This window comes from Trachypithecus francoisi, unplaced genomic scaffold (assembly GCF_009764315.1).
Source record: "Trachypithecus francoisi isolate TF-2019V2 unplaced genomic scaffold, Tfra_2.0 Lachesis_group13, whole genome shotgun sequence".
NCBI lineage: Eukaryota > Metazoa > Chordata > Mammalia > Primates > Cercopithecidae > Trachypithecus > Trachypithecus francoisi.
In genome coordinates this window covers 6,799,130-6,809,707 of record NW_022681458.1, presented here as the reverse complement: position 1 = coordinate 6,809,707, position 10,578 = coordinate 6,799,130, and the positions used below count along the sequence as shown (strand labels likewise).

The window sequence follows — 10,578 nt, the reverse complement described above, 5'->3', positions numbered from 1 at the left end:
GAAGTTCTGGCCAGGGCAATTAGGCAAGAGAAAGAAATAAAGGTATTCAAATAGGAAGAGAGGAAGTCAAATTGTCTCTTTTTGCAGATGACATGATTGTATATTTAGAAAATCCCATCGTCTCAGCCCAAAATCTCCTTAAGCTGAGAAGCAAATTCAGCAAAGTCTCAGGATACAAAATTAATGTGTAAAAATCACAAGCATTCCTATACATCAATAACAGACAAACAGAGAGCCATCATGAATGAACTCCCATTCGCAATTGCTACAAAGGGAATAAAATATCTAGGAATACAACTTACAAGGATGTGAAGGACCTCTTCAAGGAGAACTACAAACCACTGCTCAAGGAAATAAAAGAGGACACCAACAAATGGAAACACATTCCTTACTCATGGACAGGAAGAATCAATGTCATAAAAATGGCTGTACTGCCCAAAGTAATTTGTAGATTCAATGCTATCGCCATCAAGCTACAATTGACTTTCTTCACATAATTAGCAAAAGCTACTTTAAATTTCATATGGAACCAAAAAAGACCCATAGAGCCAAGACAATCCTATTCAAAAAGAACAAAGCTGGAGGCTTCAAGCTACCTGACTTCAAACTATACTACAAGGCTACAGTAACCAAAACAGCATGGTACTGGTACCAAAACAGATATAGAGACCAATGGAACAGAACAGAGGCCTCAGAAATAATGCCACACATCTACAACCATCTAATCTTTGACAAATCTGACAAAAACAAGCAATGGGGAAAGGATTCCCTATTTAATAAGCGGTGTTGGGAAAGCAGGCTAGCCATATGCAGAAAACCAGGTGCTACTTTCTACTCATTCTTCTCCATCCCCTTCGGAGCTCCCTGATCTGCTCCTCCATGTGTTTGTTTTAAGCAAATGCCAGACAAAGGAATGGGGTATCAGAAGCACGGTTCTCCCCTGCCCTATGTGGGGCCTTGAAAATACTCTGCCTTGGCCATGTGCTCTGGTTCTCCTGGGCACAGAGCCAGGTTCATTCCCTCCTGCTATACATCAACGTGGATTTCATACACATTTGTGTAAGGCTCGCTGAGTGGCAGCAACACTCTTACCATCATCTGGGTGAACTGACTCAGATGTCAGTGGGTTCCCTACCCCTTGGCTTTAGGACTGACTCATGTTCAGGGCAGGGACAGCCAAAAACTGAAGTGAATCTCTGACTTCACCTTCTCTTCTTCTCCACCTCTTCTTCCTCCTCCTCCTCTTCCTCCTTCCTCTTCCTCTTCCTCTCCCTCTTACCCCTGTGCCACCGCTGGCCTGGTTCTTCCCTGAAGCCCTTCGGAGCCAAGCATCTCAGGAACACAGGCATCTCCCTGAAGGCTGCTGGTGTCTAGGGAAGGTCACCACGGCTGAACAGCATCCTCGCTCTCACTACCCCGGCCTGGGGTGAAACATGAGATCATCACTGTGTGTGAACTGGGATGGAGGACATGGTTTCCATGATGCTCCTGCCTGAACCTGTGAATCAAAGCACAGAGGACAGACAGCAATGCAGTTGCATGGCAAACGTTTCAAAGGATCATTAAAATACGGCATCCTTTTATGTGCATCTTTAATAAGAAGAGGCTTCCTGTCATCACCGCTATGATAGTCATTGCTAAGCAAGCTCACAAAGGGTTTTGAAAGATATTTCATTGATATTTCAAGTAACCCCTTTTAAAAACCCTTTAAAAGCCAAAATTAATTCATAACTAAAAATTAATCCATACTTAAGGAGCTTACTCATGAGAAGACAACAGTGTTTTATTCTGAAGAAAGATATATGTAAGGTTTGACAGCCCTGTCCAAGGGTTCCCAGCGTACTGTGTTCTCTGGGGTCAGAGCAGCACACATGGGCCTTGACCTGGTCCAATATTTTAAATTAACTGAGCTATTCATCCTGGCCCAAATACATCCCTACTGAGCACTCACAATGCTCAAAGGATTGTGTGGGGCTTGATTAGAGCAAGCTGCCGCCAGCCAGGATTTCACAGCCAGCAGGGATAAAGCCAGATGCTCACTGTACCTTTGGGTGCAAGCTTTCTGCTCTGAGGCGTGCCTGCCACCTCTGCCAGGCCCATTTCAACCTTGTGTCTGTCCAGGTGGATACATCTGAGTGAATGGTGCTGTGAAAGTGCTGGCCTGTTAGCAGGCACCTGCCACCAGGAAAGTGTGGGGATGCCCAACTGGTAGCTGCCAGGATGCAGGGACCACAGCACTGGGAGCTGGCTACTTGGGAGAAAAGCAGACTTGGAGATTTGGATGGCTTGCAGCCTCCAACTCATTCTGATCAAAATCTAAACCCCCCTTTGGGAGAATGACTTTGCCTTGGGGAGGCAGTGATGGTCAAAATTGTCACTGAGAAGCAGCAAGGTGTGGCTGAGCATTTTCAGAGTAAAAAGTTCTGATTTAGCCTTAAAAAAATCCAAGTTCTGGATTAGCATGAATATTTTACAACAAATTTCTCTCCTTACCATTCTTGGCTGCTAAGACTACAGAGATGGAGCGCTGAACTCTGGATGCAAATTCATTTCATCAACTAATTGGCCGTCTAAGTCACTGTAGATAATCAGACCTGGAAATGAAGACAAAAATAAGGTGTCAACATCGCAAGCAATTAGTTCATCCTTTTTTCTCTCTCTCTTTCTAAAAAAGGACATGTGCACATGATACAGAGTTAAATATTAACACCAGAAGCAAATATAATGAGAGGTTAGGATCTCCATTTAACACAAGTGCTTCTCCCAAAGCTGGGTATCCACAGTTGGGGCTGACCCAGCCTTTTCCATTCCTTGATGGGAACTCAATCTGCCTTGATCTTGGTCTGCCTTAGTGGAGTAGAGTTGTTTTCCAACTATGCTACGTGGCTCTCAGGGCCAGTGCCATGGAAATGTGACCCGTGCAGACACACAAGGCTCTGCACGTAGGAGGCCTCACACTTGGTTCAAAGTTATGCATCACCATCTTGAAATCCTTAATACATTTCAGAAACCGATCCTAAAAAGTGTTTCCATTTTGCCATAAGCTTTGCAATCTACGTAGCTGGTCCCAGTGACTCAGGTCTTTGTGCAGGGGTGTCCTCCAGAATCCAGTATTTCTGTACTGGGGAGCATCCGGGCTAAACCTGCCATGCAGAGCCAGGTGTCCATTGACACATGACAAAGTGAAACAGAGCCTGGGACTTGACATGAGGTGCCCAGGTGTCCAAGGTGGTCCAGGTGACAACCTAGACAAGCAGCCCTAGGGAACCTGACATGAGAATGACATAGTTCATGGAGTGAACAGGAGAAAGACCTCGATACGGTTTGGATCTGTGTCCCTGCCCAAATCTCATGTCAAATTGTAATCCCCAATGTTGGAGGTGGGACCTGGTGGGAGGGGATTGGATCATGGAGGCAGATTTCTCCCTTGGTGCTGTTCTCATGATAGTGAGTGAGTTCATGTAAGAGCTGGTCTTTTAAAAATGTGTGGCAATTTCCCTGCCCCCCTCTCCTCCTTCCGCTCCAGCCTTGTGAGATGTTCCTGTTTACCCTTCACCTTCCACCATGATTGTTAGTTTCCTGAGGCCTCCCAAGAAGCAGAAACAGAAGCTGCTATGCTTTCTGTACAGCCTGCAGAGCTGTAAGCCAATATAACCTCTTTTCTTTATGAATTACCCTGTCTCAGGTATTTACAGCGGTGCAAGAAGCAACTAACGCAGATCTGAAATTAGACCACCGGTGTTTTCTTAAGAAGGGAAGCACAGGAGACAGTGGGAGCCACGTTGCCACCTGGGCATCACACGCTTTGCTTCTGGGGTCTGCCAGTGACTCACCAGAGGTGGTGGGAGGGTCACCTGCATGCTCAGAGTTGGTTGTGGCTTCAGTTATAATGTGATGTCCCATGAAGAACTCTTCCTTTTTGGGATAGTTTTTATCTCCAGGTCTCTGGAGAGCTCTGAGCATACTGCAGGGAAATGGAGGCTAATGCTGAATCCTTCACATCTGCGAGAATTGTGGGAATGGAGTGTAAACCCCGCCTTGAGTTCTGCCTGGGGAAGCTGGGGGTGAGGTGTGCGTTTGGAGTGGGGGACAGTTCTCCCCTAGACTCCACTTCACAGACTGAGATCTATGTAGTGAGTTATAAAGGACAGCAGAAGAGAATCAGGCCGAATGTCTCAACTCTGAATAAACAGAGTGCAGCCCAATGCTGTACAGGCTGAGTGTCCCTCATCTGAAATACCTGAGACCAGAGTGTTTCTGATTTTGAACTGTTTTGGATTTTGGAATATTTGCATATACACAATGCGATATTTGGGGATGGGACTCGAGTCTAAACATGAAATTCACTTATGTTTTATATACACCTTACACACATACCCTGAAGGTAAATTTATGGCATATTTTAATCATTTTGTGCATTTGATTTCATTTTGACTGTGACCTGTCACGAGGCCAGGTGTGAAATTTTCCTCTTGTGGCATTATGTTGGTGCTCACAAAGTTTTGGATTTTGGACTTTGGATTTTCAGAGGAAGCATGCTCAATCTGTATTTTCTTCTGATTAGAAGCCTCTCATACTATTAGGATAAAGTCAGAGGCCATGATAAGAATGCTACACCCTCTACTGATGTGGAGGTGTGGATCCCAGTTTCTACTCATTTTTCCTTATGCCTTTTTCTCCTTTTTCTCCCATTTTCCTGGAGAATTTGACATCTCTCCTCTTCCCAACTTCTACTCGTTTTCCTTTTGCCCCTTTTCTCCTCCTCCTCTCCTCTCCTCTCCTGGAGAGTCTGACCTCCCTCCCAGCTGCTCCTCTCCCAGTCTCCCCATTGAGCCCAGTTGATGCAGGAACCTCCATGGCTGGCAGCAGCCGATTCTCTGCTCAGCCCTAGAGTGGGCTCCCATGGGCACCATGTTGCTACACAAATCCAACAACTGCTATTTCCCATCACACGTAGAATAGAACCAAACCCCGCCACTCGACCCTGGGGACCCCTCAAGACCCAGCCTCTGCCTCCTCCCCACCTCACCCCACAACGGCTTCCTTGCTTTGGCCATGTGAGCCCACTCTCTGTCCCAAGCTAGCTCCCATGTCAGTCCCCCATGTCTTCTCCCTCAGGGAGGACTGCAAGGCCCAGTCCCTCCTTCCTGCTCTTGTGCTCAAATGTCGCCCCTGCCTGACCACCCTGTGTAAAACAGCCTCGCACACACATATGTATGTGTGACTCTATGTATATACCACCACAATTTTCCAAAATTAATAATGCAGCATATCGAAACCATTGAATTGTATGCTTTAAACAAGTCAATTGTAGGCACGTGATTTATGTCTCAATAAAGCTGTTTAAAAAACAAAGCAAGAATTCTTATCCCCCTGAGGCTCGTGTCAGCTCCATGAGAATGTTTGCATGCTTGGTTCTTCCTTATGGAAAATAGAGACTAGGCAGGTTCCTGGAACCCCTTCGCTGTCTGGGTGGCACATCTCCATCCCTACCCCGCTCCAGCGCTCTGGTCGGGACTTACCGCAACTCTATCCAGGGGGGATTCCGCCGGCCAGCCCAGTCTCCCTGCGAGCTGGGTCGTGGGAGGAACCTGGCAGCAGGCACCAACCAACAGACCCTGCATGCTGAGACACAAGCAGCCCATGCCGGCAAGACTATTTTATAAACATGATTTCTTTTCAGCTTTAATCCAGTGGATTAGATACAGCTGTGTTCATTCTGCTGGTTCTTTCATTTCAAAGCTGCTCCAATGCTCTTTCATCCTCAAAAGTCCAGTCTGTGGAGGTGGAACTTGTTCACTTTCATGGTTTGCTCCTTCATTGCAATTTGTTCTAGATTTGTTCACTTTCAAGATACCACTTGGGCATCTTCTGTATTTCAAGCGATGATGAAAGAGAAGCATGGATTACATAACGTGGTTTCCAGGCATGCCGAACTGGTGACTTCTGACTTGCACCGTTTGCGTCTTTCCAAAGTTCTCCAGGGAGTTGGCGGAAATGTGCACAAAATGGAAGGGAAGGAGAAATGTGCTCCAAGGGCAGGACAATTGACTGCTGCCCATGGGCTAGGCAAGTCCAGCACAGTCCTTCAGGGAAAAAGCACCTTCTAAAGAGAGTGGGGGAGAATCATCTACAACTCAGCTCATCCTCGGCCGCTCCTCTAAAATGTTACTAAAACCAGCAGAGCCACTTTGTACCAATATATTTGTACTTATTCTAAAACACTCATTCTGGGAACAAATAGCCATTTCTGGAAAACTTCCCTTTTTTTTTTGAGATGGAGTCTTGCTTAGTCACCCAGGCTGGAGTATAGTGGCGCGATCTCAGCTCACTGCAACCTCCACCTCCGGGGTTCAAGGGATTCTCCTGCCTCGGCCTCCTGAGTAGCTGGAATTATAGGCGTCTGCCACCATGCCCGGCTAATTTTTGTATTATCAGTAGAAACAGGGTTTCACCATGTTGGCCAGGCTGGTCTCGAACTTCTGACCTCAGGTGATTCACCTGCCTTGGCCTCACAAAGTGCTGGGATTATAGGCGTGAGCCACAGTGACTGGCTGAACTTTCCATTCTTGACACTTTAATATAATACATCTCCAATACAACACTCAGGAAGACACTTACGCATACCTGTGTGCAGGTGTGCAGACACACACACGCTACCTTCCCATTTCCTTTCCTTTTGCAAGATGGTCTCTGATTCCCAAACCAATCAATCATGATGAGACCACTGGAAGTGGCACTGCACCCAGCTGCATTTCTAATTCAACCAACTGTAAGATGGGTGGCATGAGCCCATGTGACAGACGGAGACACTGTCATACTCAAAGAGCATGAGGATTTTGCCCAAGGCCACCAGGCCATGGATAGGGAGCTTGGATCAGTGTACAGGCTCTATAGCTCACACTCTTTCCATGAAGCCAAAATGCTTTTCTAGTGGGCCAATGAGGGATGAGAACCACACAAGACAATGCACCTACATTCAAAGGGTGCCAGTAAGACACACGGGGTGTCAGTAAGACACAGACACCCAACATTGAGTCCCTTGACATAGAAATTAAAGTTCTGTTACTACGTTCCTGTCTTTCATCTCATGTGTACAAAGCAAAGGCACCCTAGATCATTTGAAAATATTAAAAACACCCTGGCATTGTGTCATTATCGTTCTGGGCCATTGTTTCATCATGGGAACAGAACCACACACACAGACACCAGTTATCAGGAACAAAAGCATTGTTGTCTGGGCTCAGGCAATCATCCTTGACAACAGGATATGCTCTGTCTGATCATCACATAGGCTACTATACAGAACAGCATGCATGTGCGTGCATGTGTGTGTGTGCATGTGTGGGTGTGTGCAGTGTTGCTACTGATTGTAACACTCATATGCCTGCTCCCACCATTCCTCTGCTGATGTTTGATTATTGAGGACCTCTGCCAAAAGATAAATCAGTTCTTAAAGGTGCAGCTCTTTTAATTAATACCTGTGGATACAACATTTAGCATGCCTTCTTTCATAAAGACATCCACAATGTGCAAAATTTACCCTTCTTCATATTGAAATGTTAGTTGAGGAGCTTGGTGAATGTGAATCCAGGTCTCTGAAGTGGTAGCTAAAAGTTCTGTGGCTGTGTATTTGGGTTCAGAGTTGAGCATCAGCGAGCAGACTGCACTCTGGACCTCAGCAGAGATCTGCAGGCAAGTTATGAAAACCTTGTCTGGGCAGCACACATATGGTCTAGAAGAGCATGGCTTTCAAGGGTAGCTCTGGGATCTGGACCTGGATGAGGTTCTCATCAGAGGTCAAAGTTAGAGCCATGGCTGGAGCAAGACAAGGAAAGCAAATTAGGAAAGCTGAGATGTTTGATGCTTGGCTCTCTCTATAAGAAAAGCTTAAAGTTGTGTTTAAATGTTTTTCCAATTGTTCTCCCTCTCAGTGAATGCCCCAGCATGCACCTAGGGGTAATCAGTGACCTTTCCTTTCTCCCTGGAACCATCTGTCTGCCTCTCATCTAGTTCTACCAATTTTCCCCCTTCCCAGTGTCTAACAAGTTCACCTCCGTGCACCACCACTGCTGCAGCCCTCTCCAGCCTTCCATCAAATCTTGCCTGGACGACTGCAGTGTTTCACCATCTCATCCACCTACACTCCCTCATGCTTAACCCAAAGGAGTCTCCCCCTGCCACGGGAGGGATCTTTGGGAAATGCAGCTACCCTCCCAGGAGCTACCTGCATGAATCACTGTACAGCATCCCACCTGCAGGCTAGACACATGCTTTAGACATGGCCTCTGGCCATGCACAGTTTGGCCCATTGGCCTTCCTGGCTCCATCCTACCATTCTGTTGCACCCTCTCTGCCCCTACCTACTGCTCTCTCACCACAGGGCCTTTGCATAGTCTGTTCATCCTGCCCAGACCCCCTTTTCTCCCTCTTTCCTCAGGTGAATCTTGCTCACCTGCCAAATCTCAGGACAGCTATCAACTCCCAAAGAAAGTTCCCTTACTTCTCTAAATCAAACCCCCACCTCATGCTTGCATGTGGTGCCATGCCTGTTCCACTGAGTAGGGAGTAATTGCTGTTGTGCATTACTTATGGTTTAGCAATTACTGTTTGTCTCCCAAAGGACCACTGGCTTCCCCAGGCAAAGGCCACAATTGCAACTGTTATCATCCTATCCCCAGCACTTAGCAAGTAACTAGGACATGGTGAGCCCTGGTGGATGCTTGGTGACTGAAGGAAGGAATCAATGCTGTGTTTTGATTGCCTTGGCTCTAGAACAATGGTGACCAGTTTGTGGTGCCAGGTCCTTTGATGGTCAAGCCGCCAGTCATCATTCAGAAGTTTGACTCTGCCTGGTACCAAACAACCACACATGAGTTAGGCCGACAGCTGTCAGCCTCTCTGAAAGGTTTACATTTGCAACCAAGATACATATCAATCATAAGACTCTGCCTGATAAAAAGAAATTTTTTTTTAGAAAAACCTTTTTCCCCAGCCTCTACCCACCCTGTGGGATGACCACTCATATCAGGTAGACAGCATAGTAGTCAAATGTACTGCTGTCCAAAGCATGGGCATATAGAACCAATATTTCCATAAGAACTGGCATGTATTGGCCAGGCATGGTGGCTCACACCTGTAATCCCAGCACTTTGGGAGGCCGAGTTGGGTGAATCATGAGGTCAGAAGTTTGAGACCAGCCTGACCAACATAGTGAAACCCTGTCTCTACTAAAAATACAAAAATTAGCCGGGCGTGGTGGCGTGTGCCTGTAATCCCAGCTACTCAGGAAGCTGAGGCAGGAGAATCACTTGAACTCAGGAGGCAGAGGTTGCAGTGAGCCAAGATTACACCATTGCACTCTAGCCTGGGCAACAGAGTGAGACTCCATCTCAAAAAAAAAAAAAAAAAAAAGAACTGGCATGTATTTATTGAAATGTGTATTAGAAACATGTACAACTGGCATACCCATCTTGGGACTTTGCAGATACTACTGCTTAGAATAAAGCTAAATAAGAAAGAAAAAAAATACATAAAATTCACTTACAAAGTCTGTATATAGAAAAAATAAGCTAAACCAGGGGTTGGCAAACTGTGGCTCAGGCCGAGGCTGACTGAAGCCTGTTTCTGTATAACCCATAGCTAAGAATATTTTTTCTTTTTAAAAGAGTAAAAATTAAAGAGATAAATGTATTACAGAGACCATGTGGGACACGATGTCAAATACTTACAATACGGCCCTTTCCAGAAAGAGGTACCTGACCCTGAACTAAAGACTCACAGTAGGCAGATGTGGGCAGATGTGACCGGGATGGTGGAGGTGGTGTGTGGGTGGACATTTGGGAAACACCGTGCTCAAGAAAGTTAGATCAGAAGTCAAGTACGTCTGAATCCAAATCTCTACTACTTTCCAGCTCTGTGACCTTGGATGAATTGTTCAACCTTCCTGAGACTTAGCTTTCCAGTCTGTAAAATGGGAAGAATAATGTCTGCTTCATAAGTGTGTAAATAAATACAATTTAAAAGCTGTTGAAACCCCTCAAACACTTTAAGCCTTGAAAGAGATGCGACCGTGATCTGAGTCACAGACAGTTATCACATCTGTTTTTCAGATCAGAGATTCCCTTGCTTTTTTATTTTTCTTGTTCTGTACAATGACTAGAGAGAGCTGAATGACTCCAGGGATGAAAACCTCCTGCCTTCTTAACTAATGAGCCCTGTGATAGATTAACTAGATTAACTTCCCCTTTTGTTGCCCTGCTTTGCTTAGACTAGATAACGGAAAGCCCGTGACTAGTACTTCCTCTGTCAAAAATGTTAAATGTACTGTTCCCAAAAAGAAACACTGCCTAACCAGTCAAATTGCTGCAACTGTTAATATACACCAACTTTGTATGAAAACTGTAATCCTGCTCAAAAAAAAAAAAAAAAAAACCTGCCTGTTTAAGTGAAACCTTAAGTTTCCTACTTGGAAACACCGACTCCATTTCTTGGAATCGGTGTTTCCAGACGGGCCATCCTCACACTTGGTGTTTGAAGAAAGTCTCTTTATTCATTTCCTCATTTATTGTGCTTAAT

General features: G+C 45.7%; 1 long non-coding RNA gene across 1 annotated transcript; it reads right to left on the bottom strand.

The window, feature by feature from the left end:
• Window positions 1–792: 792 nt before the first annotated feature.
• On the bottom strand, window positions 793–5,889 carry LOC117095293. Its single transcript, XR_004441902.1, has 3 exons — window positions 5,523–5,889; window positions 2,494–2,594; window positions 793–1,498 (listed from the first exon to the last, which is right to left on the bottom strand). It is a non-coding gene; the product is annotated as an uncharacterized LOC117095293 (long non-coding RNA).
• Between the last annotated feature and the right edge of the window lie 4,689 nt (window positions 5,890–10,578).